The sequence below is a fragment of the Leptonychotes weddellii genome, chromosome 1 (genome assembly GCF_054177405.1).
Source record: "Leptonychotes weddellii isolate Sample4059 chromosome 1, ASM5417740v2, whole genome shotgun sequence".
NCBI classification, from domain to species: domain Eukaryota; kingdom Metazoa; phylum Chordata; class Mammalia; order Carnivora; family Phocidae; genus Leptonychotes; species Leptonychotes weddellii.
In genome coordinates, this window is record NC_138369.1 from 106,985,817 (window position 1) to 107,011,309 (window position 25,493).

The 25,493-nt window shown below is 38.7% G+C and overlaps 1 protein-coding gene across 11 annotated transcripts in view; it reads left to right on the forward strand.

The window, feature by feature from the left end:
* GPR160 (G protein-coupled receptor 160) overlaps positions 1-25,493 on the forward strand; it is a 119,419-nt gene that overhangs the window by 10,668 nt on the left and 83,258 nt on the right. The gene's annotated exons all lie outside the window — the stretch shown is intronic.

Genomic DNA, 25,493 nt, shown 5'->3' on the forward strand with positions numbered 1-25,493 from the left:
TCCCAGGATTCCAGGATCATGACCTGAGCCGAAGGCAGTCGCTTAACCATCTGAGCCACCCAGGCGCCCCAAGTGTTGTGTTCTGATCAGTGTATGCACCCAGATAAACAACATCCCTGTCAAGGTACAGAACATTTTGGGGGCGCCTGGGTGGCTCATTCGGTTAAACATCCAACTCTTGACTTCAGCTCAGGTCATGATCTCAGGGTCCTGGGATCAAGCCCCACGTAGGGGCTCTGTGCTCAGAGGGGAGTGTGCTTTAGGATTCCCTCTCTCTCCCTCTACTCCTCCCCCCACTCACTCTTACTCTCTCTCTCAAATAAATAAATAAATCTTTAAAAAAAAAAAGATATAGAACATTTTCATGCTCCAGAAATTTCTCTCATGCCCCTTTGCAGTCAGTCTCCCTACCCCAGAGGCAAAAGCTGCCCTGATTTCTAGCAACATAAGTGAGCTTTGCCTGTTCTTGAAATTCATATAAATGAAATGAAGCCAGAACAAAACTGGCTTCTTTTTGTCAACATGTTTTGGAGATTCATGCATGTTGTGTATTTCAGTAATTTGGTTTTTATTAATAAATAATACTCCATTTTTTATTATACCACAATTTATCTGTTCTCCTTGGAAGATCATTTGGGTTGGGGCTGTTATGTTGAATAAAGCTGTTATAAACATTCTTGTACAAGTTTAAAAAAAAAAGTTTTATTGTATAATTTACATGCCCTAAAATCCATCCATCATAAGGGTACAGTTCTTATATTTTTATAGACTTTTACACCCATCACCACATTCTAATTTCAGAACATTTCTATCACCCCAAAGTTGGCTCATGCCACCTTACAGCCAAGACACCATTAATCTACTTTCTGTCTTTTGCCTTTTCTGGATATTTCCTATAAATGGAATCCTAGAATATGCAGTTTTTTGTGTCCGGTTTCTTCCACTTAGTGTAATAGTTTTGAGGTTCATCCATGTTGCCACATATATCAGTAGCTTGTCCTTTTGTATTGTTGAATAGTATTTAATTTTACGGATGTGTACCATATTTTGTTTATCCATTTACCTGTTGATGGACATTTTAATTGTTTCCAGTTTTTGGCCATTATAAATCATGTATGGGTGTTTATGTGGACCTATGTTTTTATGTTTGTTGGGTAGATTCTTAGGAGTGTGATTACTGGATCACATGGTAAGTTTATATTTAACCTTTTAAGAAGCTGCCACACTTTTCCCAGAAGTGGCTGTACAATGTTAGAGTCTCACCAACAGTATATGAGGGTTTTGATTTCCCTACATTCTTGCCAACACTCAATATTGTTTTGATTATAGCTGTTCGAGTGGATGTGTAGTGATATCTCATTGCAGTTTTAATTTACATTTCCCTAATGACTAATGATGTTGAGCACCTTTCCATGTGCTCGTTAGTCATTCATATATCTTCTTTGGCTAAATGTTTAGTTAAATCTTCTCATTTTTAAAATTGGGTTCTCATTGTTACCTTAGTTTCAAAATTTAAAAAATATTCTTTAAAATGTTTAATACAAATATTCATGTTTTTAAAAATCCCTCTAAAAAGTCTTTTATCAGATATATGATTTGCAAATATTTTTTCTGAGTCTGTGACTTAGCTTTTTATTTTCTTAATGGTGCCTTTTATAGAAAAAGTTTTAAATTTTGATGAAGTCTAAGTTACCTGTTTTTTTTCTTTTATGGTTTGTGTTTTTAATTCCATATCTAAGAGATATTTCCTAACCTACAAGCCTTTTTTCTTAATAGACTTTATCTTTTTTTTTTTTTTTAAGATTTTATTTATTTATATGACAGAGACACAGCGAGAGAGGGAACACAAGCAGGGAGAGTGGGAGAGGGAGAAGCAGGCTTCCCGCTGAGCAAGGAGCCTGACGTGGGGCTCCATCCCAGGACCCTGGGATTATGACCTGAGCCAAAGGCAGACATCTAACAACTGAGACACCCAGGCCCCCAGTAGACTTTATCTTTTAGAGCAATTTTAGATTCACAGCAAACTTGAGCAGAAGGTACAATTTCCCAAAGAGATTCCCTATCTACGCCCTACCGCCACACATACACTGCCTCCCTTGTTATATCGGAGTGGTACGTTTGTTGCAGTTGTTGAACCTACATTGATTACATTCAGTTACCTCAAATCCACAGTTTGCACTGCAATTCACTCTTGGTGGTGTATATTCTATGGGTTTGGACAAATCCAGAAAGACATACACAATTCACAATTACAGTATCATACTAAAAATCCTCTGTGCTCTGCCTGTTCTTCCCTCCCTCCCCTCCTTCTCCTGGTGACCACTGATCTTTTTACTGTCTCCCTAATTTTGCCTTTTCCAGAATGTCATTCACTTGGAATCATATAGTGTGTAGCCTTTTTAAATTGTCTTCTTTCACTTAGTAATATGCATTTAAGTTTCCTCTATGTCTTTTCGTGGCTTGATAGCATTTTTCTTTTTAAACCACTGAATAATAACAGTTTATCCAAGGACATCTTGGTTTCTTCCAAATTTTGGCAATTATAAGTAAAGCTGTTGAAAACACTAGTGAGCAGTCTTTTGTGTGGACGTAAGTTTTCAACCCCTCTGGGTAAATACCAAGGAGGACAGTTGTATGGTAAGAATACATTTAGGGGCACCTGGCTGGCTCAGTTGGTGGAGCATGTGACTCTTGATCTCCAGGTTGTGAGTTTGAGCCCCATAGTGGTGTAAAGATTACTTAAAAACAGTCTTTTAAAAAAATATGTTTAGTTTTGTTAAAAAAAAAAACAAAAAAAAAAAACACTGCCAAACTGTCTTCCAGAGTAGCTGTACCATTTTGCATTCCTACTAGCAATGAGAGTTCCTGTTGCTTCACATCCTCACCAGCATACGGTGTTGTCACACCAGTTTTTTGGTGGACATATATTTTGGTTTCTCCTGAATAAATACTTGAGAGTGGAAGTACTGAATCATAGGATAGGTGTATGTTTAAGTGCCAAACTGTTTTCCAAGGGATTATACCATTTTACACTCCCACGTCTTTTCTAGTACGTGGTATTGGTCATTTTAATTTTGGCCATTCTGATGGATGTGAAATTGTATGTCATTGTGGTTCCAGTTAGCTTTTTCCTGATGACTAATGATGTTGAGCACCTTTTCACTTGCTATTGATCATTTGTACATTTTCCTTTTGAGGTGTCTTTTCAAGTACTTTGCCCATTTTTGTTTTGAGTGTCTTTTTATTCTTGATTTGTAGGCTATATATATGTATATATACATATATATATGTAATCTGGTAGTCTGGGCACAAGTCCTCTGTTAGATATACATATTGTGAATTATTTTTTCCAGCGTGTTTCTTGCCTTTTCATTTTCATATGAGCAGAAGATTTAAATTTTATTGAGTCCTCTTTATCTAGTTTTTTCTTTTATGGTTGGTGCTTTTGTATTTTGCTTAAGAATTCTTTCCTACCCCAAGATTGCAAGGATATCCTCCTTTGTTTTCCTTCTAGAGGGTTTAATCTTAGCTTTTATGTTTAAACTTGTGATCCATCCTGAATTAATACTTGTGTGTGTGGTAAGAGGTGGGATTGAGGTGCCTTTTTTTTCCCCCCACACATTTATCCAGTTGGTCCAACACCATTTGTTGAAAAGACTTTCCATTGAGTTGCATTGGTATTTTCTTGTAAATCAAATGGGCCTTTGGAGCCCTCTCATCTGTTCTCCTTAAGTCAGTACCACACTTGTCTTTGGTTCTGCAGCTAAAAGGTCTGGAAATCAGGTATTGTAAACCTTCCAGCTTTGTTCTTTTTCAAAATTTTTGACTATTCCAGTCCTTTGTATTTCCTTATACATTTTAGAATCAGTTTGGTTGATTTTCCTATAAAGAGAGCATAGTTGGATTTTGATCGGGACTATATTGAATCCGTCAGTATGGGGAGCACTGCTATCTTAATCTTTTTATCCATGGACATGGTATATTTTGTCATTTATTTAGGTCTTCAGTTTCTCTCAGCAGTATTTTATAGTTTTTAGCATTGATGTTTTGTACATAGTTTAAAAGTTTTGTTTCTACATATTTGATGTTTTTGAATCTATTGTAAAAATAGTATTTTTACATCTTAAGTTTTTGTTTATATGCACACGTGTATATATATAATTTTTTAAATTGATCTGCAACCTTAATAAAATTAATTTATTAATTGCAGTAAGTTGTTGCCTTAGCATTTTCTCTATACAGTCGACCCTTGAACAGTGCAGGGGTTAGAAGTGCTGACCTCTCCCCACAGTCGAAAATCCACATATAGCTTTTGAATCCCTAAAACTTAACTACTAGTAGCCTACTGTTGACCAGAAGCCTAACCAATAATATAAACAGTTGATTAACACATATTTTGTATATGTATTATATACTGTATTTTTACAATAAAGTAAGTTACAGAAAAGAAACGTTAAGAAAATCATGAGAGAAAATACATTTACAGTACTCTGTTGATACCATAAGTTGATGTTCGCTTACAAGATGAATCATTTGTCCGTCAGTACCTACATCAGTATTGTTTTATATGGTAAAAACACTATAGCTGTTATATATACTGCTAACACTAGACATCAAAAACGAAAGACAATGTGAAAAAGAAATTCATGTTTATTTACAGGTATAATGATTAACAAGCAACAATCTGATTGTTTTTGGTAGCTTAGCCTATATGCTAATGAATAAATCATTAGAATATTTTTATGGCAGGGGAGCTTGGGTAGCTCAGTCAATTAAGGGTCCAACTCTTGGTTTTGTCTCAGGGTCATGAGATCAAGCCTTGGGTCTGGCTCTGCACTCAGCACGAAGTCTGCCTGAGATTCTTGCCCCCTCCCTCTCCCTCCTAACCTGCTCCATCCCCCTCACCTCACGCGCTCTCTCTCTCTCTTAGATAAATAAATAGTCTTTAAAATTTTTCTGGCATACAGTATTACTGTCATATTTGAAATGCAGTGTTGGAAACATTACATTTTTTTAAGCAGTTTAACCTCTGGTGATAGGCTGATAACAGTTTCTCCAAGTAGGAGAGAGAGGGTCATACTGTATGATAGTGTTATTCTTTGAAAACAAAGTTATAAAACAATATGAAAAACAACACATTATTAATTTTACTTTAAATATCAGTCAGCTTATGCCTGTGCAGGAGAGGCTGTCCACTTGCATACAAGCTTGTGCGTGATGTTTTATATGGTGAATACTTAGGTGATGCTGTTGATGAGGACATAAAAATGTGTCCTGCAGTTCTTGCCATAGTTATTAGATTTTCACACGAAGATGCTCACACACACACACCAGATAGACTTATTAACTGTACAGTGTGATGATTCTTGTCACCATCACGTCGAGTAGGCTGAGGGGACGGCAGAGGTAGAGGAGGTGGAAGGGGAGTCAGGCATGCGTGGGGTAACTTTATGGAAATACATTGGAATTTCTGTCTGATATTTTTTGCTTTGTCACTTCTCTAAAAATGTTTCTGTAAGGTACCGATCCTCCTTCCACCATTGGCTTTAGCCTCAGTGCTAGTATTATAGAAGAGTCCATAGCATAAAAGTAAATAGCAGTCTGGAATAAGCAGAACCCTTCTTGTCTGCCGGACTGTCTAATCTGCCAGCTTGGCGGGTACAGTTTATTTGCTGGGACTGCTTGCTCTGTATACATCTTTTTCCTCCTTGTCTCGGCACAGGTTTGGAAACACTCAAGTCATTTTCTGTTAATTCCTCTGGTGTGGTGTCTATTAGCTCTTGAATTTCTTCAAAATTCATATCTCGAAACCCTTTACCCCCACCTTTTTTTTTTTTTCCCCCTCTGTATCCACAGTTTCTTTCATTTCTTTTCATTGGCTCTGTTGTGAATCCTGTGAAGTCATGCACAACATCTGGACACAGTTTTCTCCAGCAGGAATTTGTTTCAGGTTTGATGGCACTTTCAATGGTGTAATCCTTCCAGACTTCCGTGCTGTTCTCTCCCATTGGAGTTCTCTTCCACAGCACTGACATTCCTTTCCATAGAGTACCGTGTACAGTGAGCCGTAATGGTCCCTATGATCCCCTGCTCTAGAGGCTGAATTAGAGACATTGTGTTTGGAGGCAGGTGGGCCCCTTTAATGCCTTGGTGTTGAACTGATGGGGTTCTGGGGTTCATATGGGTTCTGTCGTGTTGTTCAGGGTTTGTGGATTGCAGTAAACATGATAAAAAATAACTGTGAGAAATCATTTTTTACTATGATATGCCTTTTACTGGAGAGGCAAGCTGCTCATGTGGAGATGATTAGGTTAGTATCACATGGCGTTTTAAGTGAATGCTCAACAACACTTGAGCCTACTCCAAATAGGAGGTGGCTATGAGATTATTACAGTAGTACAGTATATACTACAGTTAATTTTATGTCGTTCTGATTTCACACTGCATCTTCATGCTTGTTTACATTTCTCTTGACTGCAAATGATGCCATTTATGGCCTGTAAGTGTGTATGTAAGTTTTGATTAAGTTTAACTTTTTATAATAAATTTGTGTATATTCTATGGTAGTAAATGATAAAACAGACTAGTATATCTGCATATATTTTATGCATTCATGGCATACCTTTTTCTTAATTTTTTCGATATTTCTAGGTTACACAGTTTGTGTCTGGGTTTTTTCAAATTGTCACAGATCTCCAAAAAATTTTCCCATACGTTTATTGAAAAAAATCCACATGTAAATTTGAGAAACAAGGCAGAGGATCATAGGGGAAGGGAGGGGAAAATGAAACAAGATGAAACCAGAGAGGGAGACAAACCATAAGAGACTCTTAATCTCAGGAAACAAACTGATGGTTGCTGGATGGAGGGGAGGAGGGGAGGATGTGGGGGCTCAGTGATGGACATTGGGGAGGGTATGTGCTATGGTGAGCGCTATGAATTGTGTAAGATGATGAATCACAGACCTGTACTCCTGAAACAAATAATACGTTATATGTTAATTAAAAAAAGAAAGAAAAAAAATCCACATGTAAATGGGCCTGCACAGTTTAAACCCTTAGATTTAGGGTCAACTGTATATACGCATCACGTACAAATAGTTTTACTTACCCTTTCTAGTCTCTGCTCTTCCCCCCGCCCCTTGCCTTACTGAACTGGCTAGGACATCCTAAAATGTTGGATAGAAGTGATCAGAGCAGATATCCTTGCCTTGTTCCCAGTTTTAAAGGGAAAGTGGTCAGTCTTTCACAGTTAAGTGTGATGATAGATGTCCTTTCTCAAGTTGAGGAAATTTCCCACAATTCTTACTTTGCTAAGAGGTTTTATATCATGAATGGGTGTTGATTTTTGTCAGAAGCCTTTTCTGCATCTCTCAAGATTATCATATGATTTGTTTTCCTTTATTCTGTTAATATGAATATGTCTCTTTTTCATAGGGACTTTCTCCTCAAATTAAGGAAAAATTATTAGGGAAGGAAAGAAACTGCTACTCAATTTTAACAGTTGAACATCTTGGTATCATTCATGGAATATAGGTTTAGGAGCATGATTTAGACACTTTGAATCACACAATCTCCGTAAAATATAAACTGAAAAGTACCATATATATTTAGGTAGAATTATTTGACTTACGGGATCTGCCTGCCCCCAAAAACTTGTCTTAATCTCTGAAACTTTCACCATTAGTGTATGCTTTTAAAGAAAAAAAATCAGTCCGAGGAGATGTGTATTTCATCTTTTCTGAACCCTGAGGGAAGGGAAACAAAGGAGGCAAGTTTTTATGGTAGTAGAGTAAGCTGGTGCAGGACTTCGATGCCCTTGTGGTTGACTGGCGAGGCTACCCCAGATTGTGTGATGTTGAGAAAAGGCTCTCCTCAGGTGACTGGCTTGGTTCACTTTCTTAGCAATGACAAACAGAGCCATGGTTTTGGAAGCCATAAATAACTGAACTTGAGCAGTGTCATCATCTCTTTGGCTCTTAAGTCATCTCAGGAACTGTGTTCAGTAGCTTGGGACTTCTGAGCAAAGTCTCAGCAACTACTGAGCATATATTTCTGATTGGTACTTCCTAGGTCATTGTATGGTCACTCTTCCTTTGCTTAAGAGCAAGACTAAAGTTGATGATAATCACTAAGAACTAAGAAGCAGTCTCTAGTTCAGATGTGTTTTGACAACAGAATGTGAGCGTGTTTGCTAAGCAGCCATCCCATCTATATTTGGACATTTCTGGTGACGGTGCAAACACTAGCTCCCAAACAAATAAATCCTTCTTTCGAACAACCCCCATTCTTATTCTTTAATAAGAATTTAATAATAATATTCTTTAACTGTTGCTGTTATGAATAGCTTTACCATATTTGTTAATTTCTTTAGGTATATTCCTATTTATTGGTATCTTAAAATTTGGTAGCAAAAAGTGAACAACTAGTACAAGGTATAGAACTCCTTTTCCCTAATTCTGAGCATTGTACTTATATTAATTATCTGTTTCCACCAAAATGATGGAGAGGTGAATATATGTGTGGAATTTTAAGTAAGTAAGAAGTCACAGTCACATTGTGAGGGAGGGATATGTTAAAATATATATCACCAGGATATTAATTTACTATATTTAAGCAAACATAGAGCGTTGGGTAAAAATTAATGGTAGCTGTATGGAAAACTGAATCGTATCAGTATAACCTAATTTTCTCAAGAACCATTGGAAAGATCTGGAGGAAGCAGGGCACATATATCTTGATTTTCTCATGCTGTTGATTTAATTATGAGAAATGTAATCATCAACAACCCAGGGAAACATAGTTTAGCTCAGATGATACCACGATTAGATGGTGGGAAGGTCATACAGAGACATTATAAAGGATGTTGTGCTGGTATGGATAGCTTTTATCAGTTAACCTTTCAGAGGTAAGGCTGGGACCCAGTTTTATTTAATCAGTTTTAATCCATGACTAGTGATGTACTGCGTATATGTATTTGTATGCCAGAAATACTGGAAACAAGTCAAAATAACCTAGATAAATTGTGTACTTATAAATTGGACAAAGTCAAATGAAGGCTAGTTAATTTTATAAAGTAAGAAGTTCAGATTGCTAAATGATTGGCTTTGTGCCTGTTCTTGGCAGAAAAAGCCCCTGCGCCATGGTGAATCACAAGGTAGTTGAGCCATCAATAACCGTAATACAAGTGTATGTGGAATACCACATTTCATAAATCAGTGCTCTGGTTCGGAATATTTATATGAGGCTGATAGCAGGCAGAAGATATACTGAAGGCATACAGGGAATAAAAATTTTGTAATAGAAGTGGGATATATGTAGCAAGAGGGGAAAGATATGAAGAAGAACCAATTAGACAGATGTATATTGTATTAAGTAGAATGGGATAAAATACTGTACAAATAGACCAGAAATGTAATGGCTCAAATTTAGTACAAGCTTATTTCTTTCATGTCACAGTCCTGGGTGGGTATGTCACGTTACTGGGGGGCTCTGCATACTCAGGGCCCCAGCTGATGGTAGCTCTGCCACCTTCACCATGTGTTCTTTAGAGTTGTTCTCGTTGCCCACAGGAAGGGGGGATGAGCTCAGCCCAGAAGTGGGTAATGTCACATCTGCTTACATCCCTTTGGCTAGAAATCAGTTATGTGTCCATACCTAACTGCAAAGGAGTTTCCCTACCTGGGAAATACAGGTCAGCTCTGGGCTTCAAAAGAAGAAGGGGACATAAATTTTGAGAGCTGCTAACAGTTTCTGCCATACTTCTAAGAAACAACAGCTAAACTGACAGCAGATTTCTCATCAACAATAGAATTTAGAGCACAAGAGACTAATATTTCAACTTAGAATTCAATATTAGTTAAACCATCATTTAAGAATGAGGGGAAAGATGGCAAAGTAGGAGGATCCTGAGTTCACTCTGTCCCACAGACACACTGAAGCAACCATTACATCTGTGCAACTAACTCTGAAAACCTGAAGACTGGCAGAACAAATCTGCTAGTTGCAGAGAGAAGGCCACATCAGAACGGGCTGGATGGGTAGAAACGCAGTCTGGAACCAGACTCCCTGCTGTGACTCACTACAAACAGGAGGGACATCACAAGCATAGAAGAGTGAGACCATCAGACCCTACACTGGGCACCCTGGGCCTGGGGACCTGCTCTGGGAAAACAAGACCCTTTAACATCTGGCTTTGAAAATCAGCCTAGGCTTAACTCTGGGAGAGCCAGTGGGTGACAGGAAACCAGGTCCTTGCCCTTATCGAGCCAGCACACTAAGTAACTTGCCCAGAGGGGTGCCTGGGTGGCTCAGTTAAGTGTTCTGCCTTTGGCTCAGGTCATGATCCCAGAATCCTGGGATTGAGCCCCGCATCAGGGTCCCTGCTCAGCAGAGAGTTTGCTTCTCCCTCTGCCTGCCGCTCCTCCTGCTTGTGCACACTCTCTCTCTCTGACAAATAAATAAATAAAATCTTTTAAAAAATAAATAAATAACTTGTCCAGAGACACAGCACAGAAGCTGCAGTTTGAAAGGCACCTGGGGTATACCTGAAGGAGATTTATTGACGAATCTTACAACATGTGCTGCAGGGACAGGAATCTGCAGGAGATTTCTCCTGGAACAAAAGTGCTGGTGGGTGCCATTTTTCTTGCCCTGCCTTAGCCTAGATAGCCAGACACTTGCAGGAGCCAATTCTAACACTCTCCATCTACCTAGCACTGTGTGCTCTGGTCCAGAGTTCCCCTGCAGACCCACCCCACGCAGCCCTCCTGCCTCTGCAGGCACCACTCCAAAGTGATTCGTGCCCTAGGGAGGCAGAGAAAATAATCCCACACTCTTGCATATCCTTAGTTTCTGCAGCCAAGCCTCTTAGGTAGGTTCTTGGGGAGCAAGCTCTGCCCTTCAATGTGCCTACAGCTATGGCAGAGGTTAATTGCAGATACTTGGGCTGTGTGCCAGCCCCACCCACCAGTGAGCCCACCACAGCTGCAGCTGGGCCTCTAAACAGCATGGGCAGTAAACTCTGCTTAGGTGAAGTAGGTCATTGCGGCCAGCTGGGCTAAAGGCCAGCCCATGCACCAGCATGCCCACAGCAGTTGTGGCACAGCCAGTATGGGAGGTTTGATGCAACCCACATAGAGGATACCCCTGGAGAATTGGTATGGTTGACCACTGGGGATTATGCCATAGGGAACCTCAGGACCTTTTCTACACAAGGCCACTACTTTCAAGATAGGAGACAGCTGATCTACCTAATACATATAAACAAATAGAGAGAGACAAAATGAAGAAACAGAGAACTATGTCCCAAATGAACGAACAAATGAAAAATCACAGAAAAAGAGCTAAATGAAATGAAGATAAGCAACATGCCTGGTACAGAGTTCAAGGTAATGGCCATAAAGATACTCACTGGACTTGGGAAAAGAATGGATGAATGAACTCAGAACTTCAACAAAGATACAGAAAATATAAAAAACCAGTCAGAGCTGAAGAATACAATAACTGAAATGAAGAATATTCTAGAAGGAATCAACAGCAGATTAGAGGGTATAGAAGAATAGATCAGCAGTCTGGAAGAAGGGTAATGGAAAACAACCAAGTTGAACAGCCAGAAGAAAAGAGGAAAATAAAATACGAGAATAGGTTAAGGGAACTCTGTGACATCATTATGCATAATAACATACACATTATAGGGATTCTGGAAAGAGAAGAGAAAAAAGGGACCAAAAAACAAAATTGAAGAAATATTAGCTGAAAATCTCTAATCTGGGGAAGGAAAAAGACATCTAGGTTCAAGAAGCATAGAAATCCCCTAATAAGATGAACCCAGGAAGGGCCACACCAAAACACATAATAATAAAAATGGCAAAAATTAATGATAAAGATCATCTTAAAAACAGAAGAGAAAATAGTTATATATAGGGAAACCCTGTAAGACTGCCAGCTCAGTTTTCAGCAGAAACTCTCTGGGCTACAAGGGAGTGGATGATATACTCAAAGTGCTGAAAGGAAAAAACTACAAGCAAGAATACTCTCCACCAAGACTGTCATTCAGAATTGAAGGAGAGAGAGAGTTTCCCAGACAAACAAAAGTTAAAGGAGTTCATCACAGTAAACCAGCCTTACAAGAAATGTTAAACAGAATCCTTTAAGTAGGAAGAAAGGGCCATAAGTAAAAGGAAATTATGAAAGGAAAAAATTTCACAGGTAAAAACCAACATATAGTAAAGGTAGCAGATTTACCACTAATAAAGTCAGGGGAGGTTAAAACACAACAGTAGTAAAATCCACTGTATCTAAAAAAAATAAGTCAAGGGATATACAAAATAAAAAGATGTAAAATATGACATACATAAAATGTGGAGAGGGTAGAAGTTTAGTGCTTTTAGAATGTGTTCAAAGTTAAGTGACCATTAATTTAATATAGACTGCTATACACATAGAATGTTATATATGAAGCCAATGGTAACCACAAATTAAAAACCTAAAATAAATACACAAATAAAGTTTCGAAAGGAATCCGAACATAACACTAAAGAAAGCCATCAAACCACAAGAGGGGAAAGCAAGAGAAGAAGGGAACAGAGAAGAAAACTACAAAAACAACCAGAAAATAGTGAACAATGGGTGCCTGCGTGGCTCATTCAGTTAAGCATCTGCCTTTGGCTCAGGTCATGATCCCAGGGTCTTGGGATCAAGCCCTGCATCAGGCTCCCTGCTCAGCAGGGAGTCTGCTTCTCCCTCTGCCTCCCCTCGCCCCACCTCTTGGGCTCCCTTTCTCTTGCTCACTCTCTCAAATAAATAAATAAAATCTTAAAAAAAAAGAAAGCTGAACAAGATGGCAGTAAGTATGTACCTATCAACAATTACTTTAAATACACTAAATGCTCCCATCAAAAGACATAAGGTAACTGAATGGATTAAAAAAAAAAAATCCATCTATATGTTGCCCACAAGAGACTCACTTCAGACGTAAATGCACACACAGACTGAAAGTGAAGAGATGGAAAAAGACATTCTGCATGGAAGCAAAACAAAACCAAAAAAACTGAGGTAGCAACTTATATCAGAGAATACAGACTTTAAAACAAAGACTGTAGCAAGAGATGAGGGCATTAAATAATGATAAAGGTATCAATCCATCGGGAGAATAAAACGATTGTAAATATCTATGCATCCAACATAGGAGCACCTAAATACATAAAGCAAATATTAACAGATATAAAGGGAGAAATTGAGAGTAATAAAATAATAGAGGGGACTTTAAAACCCCATTTACATCAATGAATAGATCATCCAGACAGAAAATCAACAAGGAAACAATGGCTTTGAATGGCACATATAGACCAGTGGACTTAACAGATCTATAAAGAACATTCTGTCAAAAAACAGAATACACATTCTTCTCAAGTGCACATGGAACATTCTCCAGCATAGATTACATGTTAGGTCACAAAACAAGTCTCAGTAAATTTAAGATCAAAATCATTTCAAGCATCTTTTCTGACCACAATGGTATGAAACTAGAAATCACAAAAATCTACAAAAAAACACAAACACATAAAGGCTAAAACATGATGCTAAACAACCAATGGGTCAACAAAGAAATCAAAGGAGAAATAAAAAAGACATGGAGATGAAAATGAAAACAATGATCTAAAATCTTTTTTTTTTTTTTTTTAAAGATTTTATTTATTTATCTGACACACAGAGAGGAATCACAGGCAGGCAGAGTGGCAGGGAGTGGCAGAGGGAGAAGCAGGCTCCCCGCCGAGCAAGGAGCCCGATGTGGGACTAAAATCTTTTTTAAAAAAGATTTTATTTGAGAGAGAGAGAATGAACAGGGGGAGGGGCAGAGGGAGAAGGAGAAGCAGACTCCCCACTGAGCTGAGAGCCCGATGTGGGGCTCAATCCCAGGACCCTGAGATCATGACCTGAGCCGAAGACAGATGCTTAACCGACTGAGCCATTCAGGCGCCCCGAATCTAAAATCTTTAGGACACAACACAAGCAGTTCTAAGAGGGAAGTTTAGAGTAATACAGGCCTATCTTAAGAAACAAGAAAAATCTCAAACAATCTAACTACAAGGATTATACCTTGTATTATACCTCAAGGACCTAGAGAAAGAACAAGCAACACCCAAAGTTAGTAGAAGGAAAGAAATAACAAAGATTAGAGTGGAAAACAATGAAATAGAGACTAAAGAAACAACGGAAAAGATCAATGAAACCAAGAGGTGGTTCTTTGAAAAGATAAAATTGATAAACTTTTAACCAGACTCACCAAGAAAAAAAGGGAGGACTTAAATAAAATGAGAAATGAAGAAGGAGAAATAAAACCAACGCCACAGAAATGCAAAGGGTTATAAGAGAATACCATACAAAATTATATGCCAACAAATTGGACAACCTAGAAGAAATGGATAAATTCCTGGAAAGATACACTTCCAAAATTGAATCAGGAAGAATAGAAAATTTGAACAGATGGATTACTAGTAATGAACTGAATCAGTTATCAAAAAACAAAAGTCCAGAATTAGGTGGCTTCACAGGGGGATTCCACCAAACACTTAAAGAAGAGTTAATACCCATTCTTCTCCAACTATTCCAAAAAATAAAAGAGGAAGAAAAACTTCCAAATTCATTTTATGAGTCTAGCATTAGCCTGATACCAAAAGTAGACACACTACAAATGAAACAGAAGTATAGGCCAATATTCCTGATAAACATATATGTAAAAATTCTCAATGAAATATTAGCAAAGCTAATTATAATACATAAAAAAGGATCATTCACCACAATCAAATGGGATTTATTCCAGGGATGTGAGGGTGGTTCAATATTTGCAACTCAATCAGTGTAATACATCATATTAACAAGAGGAAGGATAAAAACCATATGATCATTTCAATAGATGCAGAAAAAGCATTTGACAAAGTACAACATCTACTGATGATAAAAACCCTCAATAAAGTAGGTTGAGAGGGAACATATCTCAACATAATAAAGGCCATCTATGAGAAACCCACAGCTATAACATCATACTCAATGGTGAAAAACTGAGAGCTTTTCCTATAAGATCAGGAATAAGACAAGGATGTCTACTCTTACCACTTTTATTTAACGTAGTACTGGAAGTCCTAGCCACAGCAATAAGACAAGAAAAAGAAATAAAAAGGCATCCAAATTGGTAAGGAAGAAGTAAAACTGTCACTATTTGCAGATGACATGGTACTATATATAGAAAACCCTAAAGACTCCTCCAAAAAACTATTAGAATAAATGAATTCAGTAAGGCTGAAGGATACAAAATTAATATACAGAAATGTTTTATATTTCTGTACACTAAAAGTGAAGCAGCAGAAAGAAATTAAGAAAACAATCCCATTTGCAATTGCACAAAAAAGGATAAAATACCTAGGAGTAAATTTAACCAAGGATATGAAAGACCTGTACTCTGAAAACTATAAAACACTGATGAAAGAAATTGAAGATGACACGAATGGAAAGATATTCCATGCTTGTGGAATGGAAGAATTATACCACCCAAAGCAAGCTACAGATTCAGTGCATGCAATTTCTATCAAAATACGAGTAGCATCTTTCACAGAATTAGAACAAACGATCCTAAAATTTGTATGGAACCACAAAAGACCCCTAATAGCCAATCTTGAGAAAGAAGAATAAAGTTGGAGATATCACAATTCCAGATTTTAAGATACACTACAAAGCTATAGTACTCAAAACAGTATAGTACTGACACAGAAATAAACACAAAGATCAATGGAACAGGTAAAATAGTCAATCTATAACAAAGGGGGCAAGAATATACAATGGGAAAAGACAGTCTTCAATAAATGGTGTTCGGAAGGCTGGACAGCTACATGCAAAAGAATGAAACTAGACCACTTTCTAACACCATACACAAAAATACATTTAAAATGGATTAGAGACCTAAATGTGAGACCTGAAACCATTAAACTCCTAAAAGAAAAATAGACAGTAATCTCCTGGACATTGCCCTTAGCAACATTTTTCTAGATATGTCTCTTCAGGCAAGGGAAACAAAAACAAAAATAAACTATTGAACCTACATCAAAATAAAGGCTTTTACACAGCGAAACAAAACAAACAGGCATCCTACTGAATGGGAAAAATATTTGCAAATGATATATTAGATAAGGGGTTTATATCTAAAATATATAAAGAATTTTTATAACTCAACACCAACAAAAACAAAAACAAACCGATTAAAACATGGTCAGAGGACCTGGACAGACATCTTTCTTTCTTTAATTTAATTTATTTATTTGACAGAGAGCACAAGCAGGGGAAGCAACAGAGGGAGAGGGACAAGCAGACTCTGGGTGGAGCAGGGAGCCTGACATGGGTCTCGATCCCAGGACTCTAGGATCATGACCTGAGCCAAAGGCAGATGCTTAACCGACTGAGCCACCTAGGCGCCCCCAGACATCTTTCAGAGGAGACACCCAGATGGCCAAAGGAAACATGAAAAGATGCTCAACATCACTCATCATCAGGGAAATGCAAATCAAAACCAAATGAGATCTCACCTCACACTAGTCAGGATGGCTAAAATCAAAACCATAGGAAACAACTGTTGGTGAGGATATGGAGAAAAAGGAACCATGGTGCACTGTTGGTAGAAATGCACACTGGTGCGGCCAGTGGGAGATAGTATGGAGGTTTCTCAAAAAACTAAAAATAGAAATACCATATGATCCGGTACTTCTACTACTGGGTGTATACCCAAAAAAAATGAAAACGCTAATTCAAAAAATATATGCACCCCTATGTTTATTGTAGCATTATTTACAGTAACCAAGATATGAAAGCAACCCAAGTGTCCATAGATAGATGAATGGATAATGAAGGTACATGGGGGGCGCCTGGGTGGCTCAGATGGTTAAGCGTCTGCCTTCAGCTCAGGTCATGATCCCAGGGTCGTGGGATCGAGTTCCACATCGGACTCCTTGCTCCTTGGGGAGCCTGCTTCTCCCTCTGTCTCTGCCTCTCTCTCTCATGAATAAATAAATAAAATCTTAAAAAAGAAAAAAAGGAAGGTACATGTATACATACACAATAGAATATAGCTCGACGGTAAAAAAATCTTTAAAAAAAATTTAAGAAAAGAATGAAATCTTGCCATTTGTGACAACATGGATGGAGATAGAGGGTATTATGCTAAATGAAATAAGTCAGACAAAGAAAAATACCACATGATTTCACTTACATGAGTAATCTAAAGAACCCAACTATGAAACCAAAAAGCAAACTCTTAAATACAGAGAACAAACTGGCTGTTGCCAGATGGGAGATGGGTGGTGCGATGGGCAAAATTGGGAAAGCAAATTCAGAGGACAAACTTCTAGTTATAAAGTCAGTCCGTCATGGAAATGAAAAGTACAGCATCTCCCTCTCCCACTCCCCCTGCTTGTGTTCCCTCTTGCTGTGTCTCTGTCAAATAAAGTCTTTTTTAAAAAAGAAAAAGAAAAAAAAGAGAAGTACAGCCTAGGGAATATATTTAATAATATTGTTAACAATGTGGTATGGTAACAAATGATGACCAGTTATTGTGGTAAGAAAAAGGAAGTCAGCAGTCACTATGGAAGAGAATTTGGTGATACCTAACAAAAGCTCATAAGCATTTACCCTCTGACCTAGCAGTTTCACTTCTAGTAATTCTTCCAGAGGAAACACCTCCACAAATCATTTTTGCAGAAGATGCTTAGGAACTATAAACCAGAAACAAATGGTAAGTGGGTGGTGGATATGGTTGGGAGGGGGATAAGGAATGGAAATGGGACTTTCCTTAGTATTCTTTTATATATAGTTTTGAATTTAAACCATGTAAATATCTTACATATTCAATTACATAAAAAAATAAAATGAAAACAAAGCAAATCCTCTAATTGAATATACAAAGAGCAACTAATAAAAACAAATTGATTACATAAACACAAAGTAAAACAAAACGCTAGTTGGGTAACTTTTATCACAATGCTCTGACTGGACACCATAGTGGGGACAAGAAGAGTGGGAAAGAAATGTTGCTCTTTATTTCCTGGTTAGTTATAGGCAGTGGTGTGAGTGTAGTAAGTCCGAAACTCTTTAGTACGTATTATAGTCAGAACAAATAAATCGACATGCTAATGTAATTGGGAACCAGGTTCTCATTATGGGAGAAGGGAGATAAAAATACGGAATGAGGTAAAGTGAAAGGAAGACTCTTGTGATGTTTGCTTTGAATTGGAGGTTATCAGTATGAAGTCTTGATTTAAAAAAAATTTCTAGCCCCACCTACCGAAAGGGCCTAGACACATGACACACCCTAGTGTAATGTGCGTACCTGGAGCTCAGATGTTGCTTTTTCAGTACCGTTTTTTCAATAAAAGGAACTAGGATTCTTTGAAAAAAAAAATGACTCTGGGTCAGCAGAAGCTCAAGGTGCCAGAAAGCAAACAGGCACTTCAGAGACCCGTCAAGAGGACACAGGGGCTAGCTTGAAGGAACTCTTGACAGGAGGAATTTGGGAAAAAATTAGGCATTCAAAAGAATAATGATGGTGCTGGATTATAACACACTGAATAAAAACAAATTGAATATGTATTTCCGGAAAAAAGAAAAACTGCTAGTTCATGAAAGCAGAATGAATCCTAGAATTAGAAAAATCACTGTTTTCCCAATATGGTAATTGATTCAGGCAAGGATGATAAATGGATGATAAACCATGAGGTGAAACTTTGTTGCGGAATAGCACAGTCTGACAGTCTCAAGGGCTTAGCCTGGAGATCACTTACTGATTACAAAAGGGAGAAAGTACCCCTACGGTAGAGAAGTATGACACACACCTCAGTCAAATGATCTAGCTTCACAGGAGCAGTTACGAGACAAACTGACAATGGGTTGCATAATCTAGTGTTTCTGTGAAAAATGTTTCATGCTGAGGACAGTGACTGTAAGAGGCCATCAGCATCCTGGCTTAAGAGATAAAAAATGGTGGAGAACAGCGTACCCTAAAAATAGGTGAAATACAGACTTTTGTTTTAAAGTAAAATTTCCTTATTGTCATTTTCAAATACAACTTTAATTTTTACCCAAGTAACAAAGGTACATTGTTTAAAAGGATTACCTGGTTGGGTCACAGGCTTATTCCAGGACTTTAAAAAAAAAAAAAAAAAGAGTCCTTTCTCTGCCTGCTCCTCTGCTCCTCACGGGCAACTTCAGTTCCTTTGGCCAATGGTATTTACCTTCATACCTCTGGTAATGTGCTTATTATACATTCGGCGTTTCTCACTTTAAGCATTAGCTGTTTACTTCCTAAAGGGAAGGTGATTATCCAGGCCTCTTCTGTCTTGCTGGGAAGCCCCACTACCACCGTCATTGTACCCATGCACATTTCCCAGGCCCTGTGCTGTCAACATCACCATGTTCTAATCATGTTTAGAGCAGTGTCCAGTGTTAACATTAGTAGGACTCTGCAAAAACCATCCACAGCTAACCAATGTTGTATGTATATTACAGTTGCATTTTCTTTCCTGAACAACATTTTTGTTTTCCTTTGGTCTTTTTTCTTTATTTCTTTATATTTGTCACTAATTCAACCATAAATTCTTCCTATTCTGTAAATCTCTTCAAGTACATTCAAAGGTATTTGGAATGTCCATCTTCTAGAAATTTCTCCCATAGCCATATGCCCTGCTCTAATTTAGATGGTGTGCTGTACACACAAATGTATAGCTTAATGGATTATAAGGTGAACACCCTTGTGACTACCACTCAGATAAAGACCTAGGCCTCGGCCCCATACAGCCCTTCTGTGGGGCCTCTCCCATTCCCAGCTCCTTTCCCCAAAGTAACACGGCTCACAGAGCAGTCACTTTCTTGTATTTCTAAAAGATGGTTTAATCACCCAAATGTGTATCCCTGGAGACTTCAGTCTTACTCTTTTAAAAAAAATTATTTGAGGGGCGCCTGGGTGGCTCAGTTGGTTAAGCGACTGCCTTCGGCTCAGGTCATGATCCTGGAGTCCCTGGATCGAGTCCCGCATCGGGCTCCCTCCTCGGCAGGGAGCCTGCTTCTGCCTCTGACCCTCCCCCCTCTCATGTGCTCTCTCTCTCTCATTCTCTCTGTCTCAAATAAATAAATAAATAAATAATCTTTAAAAAAAAAAATTATTTGAGATGTCTTTTTTTTTTTTTAATAGGCTCCACACTGGGTGTGGAGCCCCAACGTGGGGCTCGAACTCACAACCCTGAGATCAAGACCTGAACTGAGATTAAGAGTCGGACACTCAACCGACCGAGCTACCCAGGTGCCCCGGAGATGTCTTAAGTCTCTTTTTTGCTCTATAGATTACTTCTCCATTCCCCTTTCCCCTGTTCTTCTGTTGAAGAACTGAACCATTTGACCTTTAGAGTTTTCCACAGTGTGACTTTTGCTGATTACATGCTCATGGTACCACCCAGTAGGTCCCTCTGTCCTCTGCATTTCTTTCCTTTTTTAAAAACAGCTTTATTCAAGTATAACTAACATACAGTAAACAGCACATACTTATTGTGTACAGTTTGAGACCTTCTGCCATATGTCTGCACCCACGAAAAGATCGCCAGTATCAGGATAATAAATACACCTATCACCCCCCAAAAGTTCCTTGTGCCCCTTTGTAATTTCTCCCTTTTGCCTCTCCCTATCTCCTTTGCAACTGAGGGTCTGCTTTCCTTATTATAGGTATGTTTGTATTTTCTAAGATTTTACATAAATGGAATCATGCAGTGCACATTTTTTTTTTTTTTTCTTTTGGCCTGGCCTCTCTCATTCAGCATCATTATTTTGAGATTCATCCCTGTTGCAAGTTTGGGTACTTTCTTCCTTTTTTATTGCTGAGTAATATTCCATTGTGTGGATACACTACTGTTCATCCATTCAGTTGTTGATAGAAATTTGGATTACTTCCGGTTTGTATCCTCTGTATTTCTTCCAGATTGGCAGCTGAGCTGGAGATTTTTATCAGACTCCAGGTCAGTCTGTAGGAGACACTGAATGTCTGGTTTCTCTCCTGCTGTGATGATGGGTAGCAATAGTTGCTTAAGGTTTATACCTGTTAATTCATGGGTGGGAGGTTGGGGAAGAAGAGCTGGTTGCAAAATGATTGGAATTCTAAGTCTACAATTTATTTTTCATTTTTAAGTTGGAACACTCTTTAAAGAGCTACTTCCCCTCATCTGCCACTTGGTTGTCCAGTGGTATATCTCATATGGGGTAGGGTAAATTATTCTTTCCCTTAATTTACCTGTTTTCAAGTTACCCACCCAGCTCTCATTTCTTTGATCATATTTTTATTTTCCAAGAGTACTTTCTTGTTTTCTGTTGTCATTTTAAAGTTTTTTTTTTATTTATTTATTTGAGACAGAGAGAATGAGAGAGAGAGAGCACATGAGAGGGGGGAGGGTCAGAGGGAGAAGCAGGTTCCTTGCTGAGCAGGGAGCCCGATGCGGGACTCGATCCAGGGACTCCAGGATCATGACCTGAGCCGAAGGCAGTCGCTTAACCAACTGAGCCACCCAGGCGCCCTCTGTTGTCATTTTAAATAGCCTCTCTTCTTGTTTCATGGATGTAGTGTTTCCTACCTGAAAACAAGGAGTTTCTAAATAAAGTTTTCTTCTAATGTTGATTGTGTCTCTTTCCTCCAAGTTGTCTTTTTCTCCTTGTGGGTTTGACTTTTCATAGTGGAGATTTTCTTTGAATGTCTGATGATCTTTGGATATGTAATCATATTGATCAATAGGGCATTGTCTAGGATATTTCCTTAAGGAAGACTCAAGGTCAGTATCATTAGATATTTTTGTGATTAATGGTATTCAAAAATCCAAGTGGGGAAAAGAAGGCTGGAGAGGTCTCAACTTTTAATATGTGTATTTTTCCTTGGTCTCCCTCTTTTTCCAGCATGGTATCCCTCCATTCTGAACTCTTTCCAGAGTCCAGAGACCATCTGTTTTACTCTTGCCAGAGGAGAAAACCTCCATTCTTACTCCATGAAGAGGCAGTCAGCTGTTGTATTGAGTCAGGGAAGGGATCTGGGATCTGTTTTTCATTTGCAGCAGTCCTGTTTTTAGCCCCACCTTTGCATCCCTTTCCAAAGTTACCTGAGCCAGCAATTCCTGAGCCTTTTGAGGGCCCTGAGGTAGAAATTAGGTTGCCACTGTGCCTGTTCCCCTGCTAGCTTTCTTCGGTCTGTTAGTATATGGGGTTCATTTGAGGATTTTATTAAAAATGCAGATTGAGGGACACCTGGGTGGCTCAGTTGGTTAAGCATCTGCCTTCGGCTCAGGTCATGATCCCAGGGTCCTGGGATCGAGCCCCATGTTGGGCTCCCAGCTCACCGGGGAGTCTGCTTCTCCCTCTCCCCCTGCTTGTGCTCTCTTCTCTGAAATGAATAAATAAAATCTTAAAAAAAATAAATAAAAATGCAGATTGATTCAGTAGGTCCAAGTTGGAGCCTGAGATTTTGTACTTAAAACAGCTCCTAGGTGATGCTATGCTTCTGCTCCTCAGACCACACTTTATGTAGCAGGATGCTAAGTCATTTACCATTCATCCATTCATTTTCCAGCCTCTGGACTTTTTTTTTTTTTTTTGCCTGGTGTCTGCTATAAATTCTTTTGTCGTTGGAAGTTTTTGCTTTTTTTTTTTTTTTAAGATTTTATTTATTTATTTGACAGAGAGAGAGACAGTGAGAGAGGGAACACAAGCAGGGGGAGTGGGAGAGGGAGAAGCAGGCTCCCCGCGGAGCAGGGAGTCCGATGCGGGGCTCGATCCCAGGACCCTGGGATCATGACCTGAGCCGAAGGCAGATACCCAACCGACTAAGCCACCCAGGTGCCCCGAAAGTTTTTGCTTTTAAAAAATTTATGAAAAATTTCAGACATACATACAAATAAATAGAATAACCATTAACTTGTGGTCAGTCCTGCCCCATCTATACTCCCATCAACCCCCACCCTGGCCAAACACATATACTGTATTATTTTGAAGCAAATTCTAGAGAACATATCTCATCTGTAAATATTTCAGTATGTATTTTTATATTTTTTGAATTACCATAGAAGTTGTTTAGGGCTGCACTCCTTGGCTAGCAGTAGCCACCTTCTTGGCATGTCCTTGCGTGGTCTTTCCTATATGTGCACACAGCCCAGGTGTCTCTTGTGTGTGTCCAAATCTCTCCTTATAAGGATACCAATCAGATTGGATAAGGTTCCCCCCACTGCCAGGTGGCCTCATTTCATTTTAATTATCTCTTTAAAGGCCTCATAATCAAATACAGTCACATTCTGAGGTACTGGAGATTAGAGCTTCAACATACGAATTTTGGGGACCACAGTTCAGCCATCACAAAATACCATTATAATGCCAAAAATTAATAACTCATTAATACCTCAAATTTCTAGGCAGTGTTCTAATTTCCAGTTTCTTATAAATGTAATTTTTTTTTTAAGATTTTATTTATTTATTAGAGCGAGACAGTGTGCACAAGCAAGGGGAGCAGCAGGGAGAGGGAGAAGCAGACTCCCTGCTGAGCAGAGAGCCGGATGCGGGACTCGATCCCAGGACTCTGGGATCATGACCTGAGCCGAAGGCAGACACTCAACCAACTGAGCCACCCAGGTGCCCCATAAATGTAATTGTTTCGTTGAATTCAGATAAGTTCTACACGTTGCACTTAGTTGATGTACCTGAAGTCTCATCTTTTGTTATTGATACAGTTTACTGAACATACAAGTTGTTTGTCCTGGAGAGTTGACCTCCATCTGGATTTTGCATACTGCATTTTCTGGGGCTATGTGACATGTTCTTTTGTCCTCCGTTTTTTCTAAGTAAGTAGTTGAATCTGCAGGCTTGGTCAGGTTCTGTTTTCGGCAAGTCTACTTCATAGAGATGGTAGTACATCCTTCCATCTCTCCCTTTGGATGTTAGTAGCTACTGATGATTATTGGCTGCCTCCATTAATACATCAGGATTTACAGAATGGTGATTTTCAAATTTTATTATTCCTCATTCACTTAGAGAGCTTCTATAAAAGTAAACATCCCCTCACTATTCTGTCACCTAGTGGTACAGTTAGTTTAAAAAAAAAAGAAAAGGCAGAAAAAAATGCTTGATTGTTTCCTCTTTTTACCAGTTTAAAAACATAGTGACTTGGTTCTCTAGTGTCCTCACATGTAACAAATTAGGTTTGCTTGTTCGTTTTAGAATCAGGTACAAATTCAATTTACTGTTAGTTTCGTGGCATTATGAGAGCAAGTAGAGGTAATTGCATTTATTCAAAATGCCATCTTTCATTGGAAGTTGTATCATAATTTATATAGACAATTTCTTATTGTTGGATATTTATTTATTTACTTTTAAAGATTTTATTTATTTGATAGAGACAGCGAGAGAGGGAACACAAGCAGGGGGAGTGGGAGAGGGAGAAGCAGGCTTCCCACGGAGCAGGGAGCCCGATGCGGGGCTCGATCCCAGGACCCCGGGATCATGACCTGAGCCGAAGGCAGACGCTTAACGACTGAGCCACCCAGGTGCCCCTTACTGTTGGATATTTAAATTAATTCTGGGCTTCCACTCGTATATCCAGTACTGTGAGATGAACATCCTTAAGAAATAAAAACACTCATTTTCAGGGTACAGTTTGAATTTTGAAAAATGTATCCTCTTGTTGAACCAGCACCTCAATCCCAAGTATAGAACATTTGCATCTCTACAGAAAGCTCCCTGGTGCCCCCTTGCCCCAGCCTAGCCCCAATTTCCACTGATGGTCTGTCTGGAGCATGGATTTGTTTTGTTCTTCTGGAATTCCATGGAATCTTGCCGTCTGTACTCTTGTATCAGGTTCTTTTCATTCAGCACATTTCTGAGATTTATCCCTGTGTAGCATATATCCTTTTTATTCACTCCTTTTTCTTGCTGAGAAGTACATTATATGGGTACACTGCAATCTGTTCATTCATCCTCCTATTGATGGACATACGAAACATTTCCAGTTTGGACCCATGGTGAATAAAGCTGCTATACGCATTTGTGTACACATTTTGTGGACATCTGTTTTCATTTCTCTTGGGTAAATAGCTGGATGAAATGGTAATTGAATGTTTAACATTGTCAGAAGGCTCCAAAGTGAGCAGTGTTTGAGAGGTCTGGTCCTTCTGCTTCCTTGCCGCACATGTACTGTCAGTTCTTCTAAATGTTGCTGTTCTCGTGGGTGTGCAACAGCATCTCATTGTGGTTTCCATTTGCATTTGTGTCTGCTCAGTGTGTCTGTTCGAACCTTTTGCCCATTTTGCTAATGGGCTAATTGTCTTACTGAGTTGTAAGAGTCCTTTTACATTCTGGATTCAAGTCACTGGTCACATCTTTATTATATTTTCTCCCAGTCTGTAGCTTTCCTTTTCTGTTTCTTAACTATGCTTTTAAAGA